Source organism: Trichoplusia ni, chromosome 4 (assembly GCF_003590095.1).
Source record: "Trichoplusia ni isolate ovarian cell line Hi5 chromosome 4, tn1, whole genome shotgun sequence".
In the NCBI taxonomy this organism is placed as follows: Eukaryota; Metazoa; Arthropoda; class Insecta; order Lepidoptera; family Noctuidae; genus Trichoplusia; species Trichoplusia ni.
In genome coordinates, this window is record NC_039481.1 from 6,611,006 (window position 1) to 6,623,151 (window position 12,146).

At 37.5% G+C, this 12,146-nt stretch overlaps 1 long non-coding RNA gene and 1 pseudogene across 1 annotated transcript; both read left to right on the forward strand.

Moving 5' to 3' along the window:
• Positions 1-3,503: 3,503 nt before the first annotated feature.
• Positions 3,504-6,564, forward strand: LOC113492744. Its single transcript, XR_003400525.1, has 3 exons — positions 3,504-4,170; positions 4,265-4,364; positions 5,489-6,564. It is a non-coding gene; the product is annotated as an uncharacterized LOC113492744 (long non-coding RNA).
• A 2,476-nt stretch (positions 6,565-9,040) lies between these two features.
• LOC113492743 lies at positions 9,041-11,631 on the forward strand (annotated as a pseudogene).
• Positions 11,632-12,146: the final 515 nt, after the last annotated feature.

The following is a 12,146-nucleotide window of genomic DNA, read 5'->3' on the forward strand; positions in this document are numbered from 1 at the left end:
AACAGCGCACAGCTCTATATAGAGCAGGGTCTCGATTCTACAAAGCTTACGGGATGTATTTTTAATATTATTTTTAAAAATTACTCCCATATTACGGAACTTAATCCTTGTCTCATGAGGGGATTCACAATCATTCAAAACACATGCACAAAGACACCCAAATTCAGGACAAGCATTCGTGGATCACACACAAATGTGTCCTACGCGGAATCGAACCCGCGGCACGTCGCGCTCAGTGGCTTGGCAGCGCAGTTTGGCTTGGTGACCTCGACGAGTCGGTACCGTGCATATCGGTTATAGCTCCCCTAGGATCAGCAATAATACGATGCAACTTAATCCTTTAATTAAGATAACGTAGCTTGGTTATCATCCCTTAGAGTAGGTTTGTTGCGTACTTGAAAATTTACATGATTTTCAAAAAATAAAATACTGCTGAAACATGCCGAAAAACAATGAAGCCCGTCACATGTTGAAACGTCAGTCTATTTCCAGTCTCGACCATACCGGAAGAGCGTGCTCAAGTAGGTACTGTACCTATGTCTATACAAACTGCATGCTCTCAATAAGATTAAAAACCGGAAGAAGAGGCTTTATATGACCCAGAAGAAAGTATATAATGAAGTGGTGTGATAAGATTAGTCCGTCGTGTTAAGGGTGAATCCCCAGTGCACTTTCAAAAGTCCTTCCTTTTTGAATCAAGATTGTTTACAGACATTCATATCTAATACTTTTATCAGAGTGATAAGTTTTTAAGATCAAAGCAATTCCAAGTACCAGCGCCAATCTGAACGTCATTTTGATACGATTTATAAATTAAATTTGATAAGATATGGTGGTTATGTTAAATATAATATGATGCTGACTGCACTTGCCTGTTTTTGTGGTTTATTGTGCTAGCCATTATTACAAAACTTGACTATAATTTTCTTCTAAGAAGGAATTTTCCTACCCTTGTTTTTTCCCACTGAAAAGGTAAAAGTAGCGATTTCGAGATGTGCAGGTTTCTGTCTGCTATTAAAATATTTGAATAAGTATGGCACCACGTGCCGGTATATAGTATATTAGGTATACTATACTAATGCTCTTATTCAGTAGAAACAATTTATTTCTGATTAATCTACTACTTATCAACAGGAAAACTGCTTTATTATCAACGGAAGTATCGTACATCTATAGTAAGATAATCTGGGTTCTTATTTGTATTATCGCCGCTATAGTCTGTTTTCTATCGCATCATCTTAGGTGACGCACACCGGCGGTGGTTTTAACCGGGTGTATCTAGCAACGGTAGGGTTATAGACTCTCTCCGAACTGAACCCTTTTCCCATGCAAATTAGCGAATTCTTGGTAAAAAGCATGCAATGCCTAATTCTCAGCCTTCGATCAAAATATTTATAAGGGGACGAAATCTACTTATTTCATTAAAGACGGTTGTTTTTTTCTGGAGAAAGTTGTTTATTAACACGCACAAATGCGGTATTTAGCATTTCACCGGTTTAAGCCGAATCAAGATGTATAACCATTTAAAACAATAAAGTATTTAACCACAGCGCTGTATAAACACGTATTCAAAACATAGTATTTTATGTTTGCTAGCGTGTGGCGAGAGAAAAGCGACAGCGATAAACATGTGCCGCGACGGCGGCGGCGGCGCACGCGGCTCGCTGCGGCTGTTGCGCAGGCGCCGCGCGCCGTCACCAACCACCTCTCTCTGTTTCACAACACGACCCACTTGACAGCCGGGCCGCCGCCGCGCCGACCGCCACACATTGCTGCACCCCCGCCAACACCACCTCTAACATACACCAGACAAACAACGCATACCAGTTCAACACATTGAAACTTTGGAGTTAAGCAACCTTAACACAATCCTTCAATATGATAGACACCGGTCCTTGCGAAATAATGACTTTCAAAATTAATTCCAGCTAAATGTTACAAAACATATTCTCATTGACTTTTTAGGACGGTAAGTAAAAGCACTCGAACTATTTCGTTTGAATATTGGTTCAGTGTATGAAGGCGGATATCTATTGTCATAGGTACTTTGCATGCATTGTTTACCTGTTTGTAACACTACTAAACTCTTGGGGATATCTATAAAAAAAATATCATCAATTTTTGCAACACAGATTTCAAACCTAAAGTTCAGCGTGGGAGTACACGATGCAGAAATTTATTTTAGTGAGTCCACATTGCATTACCTATATTCACCATCCGTAACTTGCCTAAGCCTTCTCTTAGTATCAGCGTGCAAGCGGTGCTTACATGAGTTTTAAATGATAAACGAAGCTAGATTTTTTTTAAGTGATAACACTTCGTTCTTAGAACTAAACAATTAGTTTATCGGGGTATCAATCGATAAAAAATTATTTTCTTTTAAATTTACGAATAATACTAAAATTACAGTACGGATAACGGTACCAGCCGCAGTATAATATATTTTAATTATTTATTTATCTTCAAACATTTACCATATAATTGGGGTGCAAATGTGAAACAAACTTGAACTGGCCTTATATGGTTCAATGTTCTATAGTAATTATGTAATTTTAGTGGGTAACATTGGGTCAAGCACACTAGCTGGGAGCGGCACGGACGCGAGTGGCGCGACGCACGTCGCATGCAGGCTGGTGGAGGCCAGGACTGAGGAGGCGCTGACGCCCGTGCTCCGGTCACACGCGGTCACTGGCCCACGCATTGCTACGTTTGCACCTCGCATTTACCAAATGTGTCTCGTCCTTCTTGTTTATATTGACTCAAAATAGCAAGAATCAGATGACTGACCTTTTGAACACAGTTTCGTACAGTTATATGATTCACCTTATATATGTATATGTTGTATAATTACTAAAACAATGATGATAAGCTACTGGCTCATTCATGCAATGGAGTATCACTTAGGTATCCACTGTCTATAGAGCAAAACATCATCAGATAGCTTTTAGATATGATTTCAATCAGAATGTAGATAGGATAAGTAATACATAACTTATTTGATACAACTAACATTAAATGATACTTACCTAACGAGAAACCTCATAATTAGATTACCTAAGTTCCATGGTCTCTCCCGCCGATACTTAGTTAATTTAAGTGATCTGCATTAAAGCAGGTTAGTAACGAGGAATTAAAGACCTCCTGACCGCTGAATCTCGTTAACTGCGGCCAGTGCAAACCAGTGGGATTGCAACACCCACTCGCAAATGTTATATTGCGCATTCCTTGCGTCAGAGTGATAGGTTTAACCTCAGTTCTAGGTGTTTTGTTTTCATGTTCTATACATAGCTTGCATGTATTTGCTGCACTAACAACTTCGTATTCGTAGTCATTTTCACAGTACGGAGCATGACAATTCCTATAGACATATCTCTTGCTCTGGTAGAAATTATTAAATGATGCAACGGTTTACTCACGCGTATTTATCGGGCTTGCTCGACTAATTTCGGACCCAGCGGGTCGGTTTCGGTACAGCTCATGATTAAAGATGGTTGGGTCCGAAACTAGTCAGTAGTAATTAATCATTCTCACGATAGTTACTATCTGATAGAAATTAGTAAGCTTGAGAATGGGATCCTATGGATGATAGTATATTTTTGCCTTTTGAACCTAATTTGTGAGGTAAGTTAAAAGTGTTCAGTTGTGATAAGTATTCGGCGCAAACGGGACTTTCATTATCCTTTCCTATCCTTAAAACTCTGAAGTATCTAAGTGTAACCTAAATCCAACCAAACACGAAATAATTTTAATTTGTAAATTATTAAAGTCCGGTAAAAATGTCCATCTCCAATGCTCTACGTCCCATATCCATACAATCAAGCTAAAATATGCGTATTATGGATATGGATTCAAAAAGGTTGCTTTTATCCAAACTTGGGATCGTGGGGACGTTTTCTTAATTTGTATTTTTGCCAAATTTAAAAATGTGTCAGTATTATTTACACTTATGCGATGACATACAGATACGTTCAGACCTGCATTAGAAATCAGTTGTTTTTTATCTGAGCCTGCTTGCCACCTCCACATCATCTTAAGCCGGACTACAAGAGCTTAGCGAGATAGCGCTTATTGTAATATGAAGCTTCAGACAATCTGTAGGAAAGCTTATTTCTGCTGGCTACTCACAGTGTACACCACATCAATCTGGATCTGGATTCAATTAATAAACAAGTGGGTGCTTGTGTTGAAAGCGATAAAACGGGAAAATATACACCTATTACATAAAACCAGGCACGTACAGCTCAAACATTTATTTTATTTACAGTTCTAGATCAAAGTAGGTACAGGACGTGGGCTGCATGCAATAATATTTCCAAACTAATGACACAAAGCCACAAAGAGTGAAACACGTCTGACCCTGACAGGTATCCACATCTTTTTATTTATATACTGACTGGATTTTTTTAATGTCCATCCAAAATGTCAATTTATAAACTGCATTACATTACCGGTATTTTAATAATACAGAAGGTTATCAACGAACCAAATTTAATAAATTAATAAAATTTAAAAAATAGGAACACCTCGTTCAGAGTCAAAACTATCCTTCCGGACTAGAACATATTTTGACAATGACATTTACTAAATAAATCATCGTTATAGGGACCTTCTTTAGTAGGACCTGAGTAGGAGTTTTTTTTTAAACAGTAATATACATATTCTAGTTTTATTTGTACCAGACCCCAGATTTTGAAATACTATTTTTTTGTTTTATTAAGCATAGTGATTACGGGACATCAAAAGCTGTGAATTAGATTTAAAGTGCGTGCACCTAAATTACTTCGTCTTATCCCGTATTATGTTCAAGCCATAAAAAGTCTCAATAGTATTTTGTGATCAAAAAGAAGCAATGCAACCGTGGTGTCAGTGGCCCCAAGCCGACCGCAGTAGCGGCGAAATTCCACGGTCCATCTGACGCACACTGAATGCTAAGCAGTTGTAGTGACCTCGAAAAGGATTCTATTACTGAGTTCCGATACCAAACATCATTCATCATTTTACAATTGCAGCTATTTCCCTTAATATATGTATAGGTACATGCTTTTTGATTAAAAATAATATAACTAAGACTAGAAGAAAAGCTTCTTTTTGAAACTAGTCACTTTCACAAATAAAATACGACGCTTTTCCAACTCAGGAACACCAATAGTTTAATTTAAAACATAGGTTTATCAATTAAACTTTTTGTATCATGTAACCTAATCAACAATGCTACAGAAAGAAAAAAGAAAACAAAGAAAACGGCGTTCTACAATCAAGGTCACTAATAAGCCTCGATGGCTGATATTATATTGACACCTAGAAAACATAGCTTTCTTGATAATGAAGCATTATTAATAAGGGAATGTCGTATGCTCGTTCGCCTTGAACGGGCTTCCTGCAGATCGGTGCGCCCGCAGTGAAGGGGCATGCAAGTCTTTGTTCCTGCAGAGAAATGTTGCAAAACTTGTCTTTGACCTTTTATTTGCTAAGGTATATTTTGTTTCAGCCTGCCTGTTGAATATGGAACAGTCTTTCCTGGTCATTAAGAAAATATAGGCTAGTTATCTAGTACCAGCACCAATAGCCGTGTATGCACAGTGTAGGTACCTACTAAATACAAAAACGAACAGTTTTGGCATGCAAACTTTTTTTCTTTATTAGGAAGGAGTTACTAATAAACGTAATTAAACACATTAGGTCCCTAATTCTTTTTCGTAAAGGCAAGATTTTTGAAATTTTGTCTCAACCGATGTAGATAAAATTAAAAAAAAAATAGAATAAACATCAATAGAAATGGACCGCTAGCAAAATCTCCAATATCAATCGAAATTTGATAAGTAGTTAGAAAACTTCATAAATCTCCTTTTCATCTTCCTGAGCTTCTTTGACTCTTGACCAAAAAACCTACAGGTAGGTAAGTATCTCAAATGTTGTAGGTGAACAAGTTAGAATAAATAATTACGTAAATAACACTGAGTGTGGTAAATCTTAAGTGGTTTGATGATCCAACCAAACCAGTTTTCTTAATGCCCTGCTGAGATTGAAAGTTTGCTCCATGACATTTCGGAATGGATCCTTCGAAAAGCAATAATATGGCATTACTTATCTATAGAATTATACTTCACGGCATTATCACATTAAAGCTTCTAAGTTAGTTTAATGTTCACGTAAACCGTTAAGAACGACTGAACGATAGATCCAACAATCATTTTCTGAACCTTATTAACTGGGGGTTGATAATGACGATAAAAGACTGTTCTCGGAAAATAAGTTTATTGCTTATCGCTAAAGAAGATACAGAAGTCTTAATCCTTCATAGCACAGTACCTACATGAAAATATTGCTCTTTTGCAAAGTACTCGTTCTAAAGGTACATTCCTTAGATGGTGTAGTTTTTGTCACAATTTTCCTTATCCATGTCATTTAGCTCAGTTTTTTTAATTCGGCGAATTCGAATTCGACAGCTGAGTAAAGGTAAATTTTGAAGTCATGCACTTACACTTGTAAGCGGGAACTCAGCATGGGGGCAGAGACACTGAAATGAAATGAAGTGAATTTATTCTACAAATAGGATATTTCACCACTTTTACATGTCTTTTATGAGAACGCCGGAGCCGACATTTCCTATCTGACTACCCTGAGATGAAACGTCGAAACAAACTCAGGGGTCGCAGTCTCTTTTAAAGTCCAGACAATTTTAAAATGCGAGTAAAGTATATAAACTAATTCAGAGTATTTTAATGGAATGGATAATACACCTGCATAAGCTTTATACTTACAAAAAAAATGTATAATATCCCTTTTTCAATATATTATATTGAAAAGGATAAAAACAACGCAAATGAGTTGCATATTGAATTAAATACCTAATAATTAATATTAGTAAAAATAAAATCATGCAAAAGCACAAAACATGTCAACAATTATATACACTCACTTACTCGTTAATACAGTGAGTTTCCAATTATTAATTAAATAATCCAATTTCTATTCATTCATCGGCCATATAATATATATGTAAATAGCAGAATTGGGGTTCTGTGTTAGGAGTCCCCGCTCTTCAAACAATTAGTAAAAAATGTAATGTTGTGTACAAAGAATAATAATGTTGGAAGGAGCTCATTCACATTTACCTTTGCCTGCACTACCTACATCATTAGTTCATCCTAAACTGCTTGTTCTAGATAGACTATAAACAGAGTAAGCATGTTTTTTTTATACTAACATCAAACATTTACTCACAATGCCCTAGAATAATTTATGTATAAAATTCTCGAGTCACGGTGCACGGTGTACGAAATTGAACTCCTCCAAACGGCTCGACAGATTCTTATGAAATTATGTGTAGTTATTGTGGGTAAGTACATATCGAGTAGTTATGAGAATCGGACAACATTTATTTCTATATCTTTATTTTTTTCATTCTTTTTTTCAGTTCCATGGCAAAACAACGTTTGCTGGAAGAGCTAGTTTGATATAAAATTACTAATGCTTGGATTGTTACAGTCGAATTATCTAATTCAGGAACTGAAGGTGTTGCTTAACTCTATTTTCTGCACTACAATATAACTTTATTACTTTCAAATAAAATAAAAAAACTAAGTCTATCGGAACACGGATATACATAGGTAACGTACCAAGTCAAATAATCGTGGAATTCGACATTTAATTTTAGCCAATGTAAAAGTCAAAATTCAAGGTGAGCTGGTAGTGACGGGACCATTCCAGTTGACTCTACACGTATTTATCGCCAATTTATGTATATTTAGAATGGACATTGCCTATGTTATGCTAAAATTGACATTTTTGCAACCAAAACTAAAGTCACAGTTCAAGAACATAATTAAGCACCTAAACAAGACCATACTTTGATAATAGATAGATAAGAATATCCTGGATCCTGTAACATATCACAAGGTTCTTATAAACAAGGCAATTATTTGTCTTGTTGTCGTGGTAAGATACCACGAAATAAAGTAAGCTTTGTCACCCTTTTTTGTTTGGAGTAAGATTACGGTATAAGACGTTACACGTCGCAACACACCCTTGCGGAGTGTGTTGCTTGGGAAGAGCAGCGCCGTGTCCTCACAAAGGAAGTAGGGGACGATCTGTCGCTGCCGGCCGTAGTGCGGTACATGGTCGGTAGCGCAGAGTCGTGGGAGGCGGTGGTCTCCTTCTGCGAGGACGTGAGGATGCAGAACGACACTGAGGAGTGAGAGAGGGAGATCTCGACTCCCTTCCCCGGCCGCAGAAAGCGCACCGGACGCAGGAGGAGGGTGGATAACGCCCTCTTGTGGCGGTGGATAACGGGACTTGGGAATTCCCTCGCCCTCTATTCCTGATAGATGTACTCATCGACATATTGCATTTCCTGCGTATACCTACGTTTAGATGTGTTGGTCATTAATTTAGTCTTAAACGGATTCATTGAAAGCCCCACCAAAGCACCAGAGCTTGCCGTGCTCAGTTCTTGGAGCATTGTTTGTAGATCAAGAGCTGTGGGGGCGAAGAGAAGTATGTCTTTTGTTAACCTTTTATTGCCGACTTCTATACCTTTAGTGTTCCATAAAGGTGTAGCCTCATGAGTCGCTCGTCGCTCGTTTACAGCAACAAATCTGAACACGTGACCCCATTTTAAAGTTCCCGCGACTCGGCAAAGCGACAAAATATGGTAGCAGGAAAGGTACTGACAAAGGTCAAAATGTTGAGCGTTGTCGCTGGGAAAAGATCATAGATAATTAATACATTATAAAATAGAAAAATTAAAAGAAAAGCGATCGAGAGTGAGCTGCGAGACAAGTCGATATAAAAGTGGTGCTGCAACGGTCTACACGTTAAACACCATTATATCGTTATTTTTATGCCACTCTGTTTCTTTCAATTGTATCACTGCCACGAGTTACGAAATGGGGTCACACGATCAGATTTGTCGCTGCAAACGAGCGATGAGCGACTAATGAGGCTACACCTTAACGGTAAAACATCTTCAATATTTTTTTTATCTGTGTTTATGGATAAACATTTATTTTTCATGGATCCGAACCGCGTAAGGTTATTAGTGTTCTGTGTACCTACCATAGAGACGACTGATTTATCATCGCTGAATCCATGTTTGATGTTTGTCATTTTCCTTCACTACTCCATCATCAAAATCATATTATTTAATTAATTAAGAAAATATTGTGATCTTCTCAACATGTGCTCCAAAGGTGGAAATTATAATGGTGACTTGTTTGAATACATTAAGGTTAGTGAAGACGAAGACGACTCTAATGCCGTCGAAATTCCGTGTGAAATGGACGGGACATTGTTACTGTCAACTCTCGTGGCACAATTCCCCGGGGCTTGTGGATTAAAATACCGGCACCCGGATAGCAAATCCATCAGAGGTATTCGCCTTAGTGATGGTAAACTACATCCGCCAAGTGAAGTAGGATGGGGCAAGCACTTGTACATTTGTGTGTTTCCCAAAGAGAATAAACGTAAAATGGAAGACGTTTCTCCTGAAAATTCTGCAGCCAAAACAAAACGTTTAGAAAAGAAGCTTACTTGCTCCGATCTGATCTGCCTTGGGTTACCATGGAAGTCAACAGAAGAATCTATAAAGCAATACTTTGAACAATTTGGCGAAGTGGTGATGGTGCAGTTGAAAAGAGACAAGAATGGATCTTTTAAGGGTTTTGGTTTCATACGTTTTGGCACTTACGCATCTCAAATGAGAGCACTAGCCCAAAGGCATAATATAGATGGACGATGGGTAGATGTTCGTATTCCAAATTCAAAGGAAGGTGTAGTACCCCAAATGCCTTGCAAAGTATTCGTGGGAAGATGTACTGAAGATATGACTGCTGACGATCTTCGTGATTACTTTTCCAAATTTGGTGAAGTTACAGATGTCTTTGTTCCACGTCCATTTAGGGCATTTGGATTTGTAACTTTCTTAGATCCAGAAGTGGCTCAAAGTCTCTGTGGAGAAGACCATGTTATCAAAGGAGCGTCAGTTTCTGTATCCAGTGCTGCACCAAAGATTAAAACCAAGTCTCAAAACTGGAAAGATGATTCCTATGGTCCTAATAACTGGGAAGGTAGTCGCTCTGGAGGCTCTTCCAGTGGACCTAGTAGCAATGGAGGGAACAGTAATATAGATTCTCTTAACATGCAAAACTTGGGAATCAATCCTAATGGTGGTCCGCCTGCTAATTTCAATTTACCTATAAGTCTTGTTGCAGCTGCTCTTAATCAAGCTGGTTGGGGTGGATTCTTGGGTGGGCCTGGTAATTCTGGCCCAAATAATTGGCAAAGCGGCCCACCACAAGGCAATCCTGGTAAAAATTGGAATGGCAATCAAAACTGGGGACAAAATGGTCCACCTCAATCTTGGAACCAAGGTGGTGGCAACCAAGGTTGGAATGGAGGTGGCAAAGGAGGGAACTGGAATCAAGGGAACTGGCCAAATGGCCAGGGAAGCTGGAATGGTAATGGGGGTGGGGGAGGCTCTGGCAGTTCTGGCTCTGGTAGTGGCTGGAATAACAACAAACCCCAGACGTGAGGTGAGCACTCCAGAGATGATAGTTACAGACATATTTGTATGATTTCCTTAGTTTAAATTTTAGTCTATAAGTAAATTTTTATTTCTGTAAAGCGGTGTGTAACTGAAGTAAACTATGAAGTGATAGGATTATCACAGGATGCGTATATGGATGCAATAAGATCCAAATGCTGGTGTATTAGATGTAAGGTGACATAGAGTATTGTGTGTAACAATGTGATGTGCGAGATGAGGACTTGTTCAATAAAGGTGTATGTCATTCTGAGATGGATGTTTAATTTCTATAAGTTTGGGTGTTGAAGTTGACAACTACAATCATATCTTTATTAACAAATTACTTTACCTACTGGGTGTGAAAGTACATCTGTCTGTATGTGGTCTACAATGCAATAATAAACTAGCTTAGGATGTGAAGACAAGGGGTGTGCACAATGGTATGTGTAACTTGAGTGGCGTGACTGTGAGCTGCTACTGCTCATCTTGGCTTGAAGTGAACTATGCCTGCATCCAATGGAACTGCGGTAAGTGATGAGTGTGCAATCAATGGTATGATCTGATGATCAATTATGTAAGACATGTATTTGTTCTTTTTGTGCAGTAGCTATAGAAAATGGATAAATGGCTTATCAAGAATGCTATAACCAGTGTGATTTTGACTGATAAGCCTGTGGTAACTATTAATTTAATAAAAAGGTATATTTGTTTTCATTCATAATTTTTTCAGTAATTTGTTTAAATATCTGCTTTGTTTAGGTTCTAGAGGAAATTTAATATAAGCTTTATCCTTACAGGCAATTTAAACAATTTGTCTGAAAAGACTTCTGGACAGTTAAAAGTTGACTGCAAACCATCCTAGATCAAGACATTCTTCTAGTCAGGTAGGGTTGTCAAAAAGTTTGTAGTTATTTGTAAATCATTCCTTCATGTTTACTATCTTACTAAAACTTGGTATAATTATAGTACCTACATCATACAGTTGGAAAAAAACATACAATATCCAAATAGAGTGCTATTATAAGAAACTTTTTAACCTATACCTCTGTATCTTTTAGGAAAACTGCAGTCAGACGATGACAAGCACAAGTCAAGCACAAGTGGAAGATCATGAAGAAATACTAAAAAAAGTTGTCCAAGATACAGGAAACAAGTGTTTCCATACACAAGTGAGTTTGTAAAATATAATAATTGCTAACTCTTGGTTTTTATTTTAAAAAGAAATAAATTGGACTATGTCGAAATAAAAATATTAAAAATTACCTACATACATCGTCTTTTGTTTGTTTTTTTTTCCAAATAACATTATTGGTAGGCACAAAAGATCAATGTCTGATAGGATACTCTTCGACAATGCTCCGTGGCACTTAGGACAACTGAAAGTTATAAGCTTCTATTTCACTAGTGAAGTAAAATCCTAACCTGCCAGTCCACAAAAGTTGTTTTTCTTTAGTTAATTAAAATAAAAGAATTTATCTTACTATCAATGAGATTTCTTAAAATCCAGTTTATTTTGCATACCATGATACCAAATAATGTCAGGTAATATACGAATCATGTGACATAGACATTCGTGGCACATACTAAAATACAACAGTTTTCATACACATCAAATATTATT